The following is a 1,271-nucleotide window of genomic DNA, read 5'->3' on the forward strand; positions in this document are numbered from 1 at the left end:
ATATATATATATATATATATATATATATACATATATATATATATATATATAATGTAATTACGGTGCTGCAAAACACCACCTTCGCTAGAAACTGCAGTGAAATGAACTCCTAAAGCACATAGAGCTGGAAGATAACTTAGAAACGATTTCTGAACTTGCACCAGGAAGCGCCTTCCTTTTTCACCCAAGTCTACTACAAACAAAGTGAACATTTAAAAGATACTCGCCTCACCGTACTTGCCTTTTCGTGTGAAGGCTGAAGGCACATTGCGGAATGAACTGTGTGAATAATTTATATGCACTAGCGTAGCTAGAAGGGGTGGGAATAGGGTTAGTCTGCTTCGGACGCGAATGTTTTTTTTCGAGGAGAGTTCCGGAGCGCAGTAATGAACTCATTTGCATGCAGCCAATCAGTGCTCACCTTTATATTGTTGTCAAGTTAACAAACACTCTCTACCAAACAAGCTCAAGACGAAGAACGGTGTTGTAAGACGACCGATCACCAAGTTATGCCTGATTTTAGAAGGAGACAAGTAATTATATAGATTTGCATCGATACTTATTATCGGATTTTGTTAGGGCCCTATATGATAAAGATGTGGATTGGGAAAATGCGGGTAGAAGGTGATGTGCGAGTAACCCTCTCTCTTACTGTTTTACAAAGTAAACAACAACATAAATAACTACGCAGAAGCAGCCATGGTTGAAACAAGCATGGTAATTCCTTGCCAAAGTGACCGTATCATATCAGCCATCACTTGTTATGCATTCATAAATTAGTTTGACAGTTGAGCTCTGATCGGCTATATGCAAATGAGTTCACAACTGGAGTCTGGAACTCTAGTGGGAAAAAAATTCGCGGCCCGGGGGTAGGGGCGGCAAACACAAAGGCCTCTCCGGGCGGTACACACTCTAGCAATGCGACACTCGTTCTTGTCTAACGACCCTTCATGTCTGCCTTTGTTCGGTTTCTTTGTATGTCTCCACTGTCCTGTTTATGTTCCCAGCTTTGAGCCTCCATAAATCCCAAATTTTATTTTGATACTTATGGGAACAACTGTCCTCGAAGACTCATGTTGTCGTTCAATGCTCGAAATGAGGAGTAGATAGACAGCCAATAACTGATGAAAAGTTGTTCTTTATGTTACTTGTCCTGTACCCATATATTAATATGGGTATATCTATATGTGTGTGTGTGTGTGTGTGTGTGTGTGTGTGTGTGTGTGTGTGTGTGTGCATGTGTGTGCATGTGTGTGTAAGCATATATATAT

Source organism: Octopus bimaculoides, chromosome 6, assembly GCF_001194135.2.
Source record: "Octopus bimaculoides isolate UCB-OBI-ISO-001 chromosome 6, ASM119413v2, whole genome shotgun sequence".
Classification (NCBI taxonomy): Eukaryota; Metazoa; Mollusca; class Cephalopoda; order Octopoda; family Octopodidae; genus Octopus; species Octopus bimaculoides.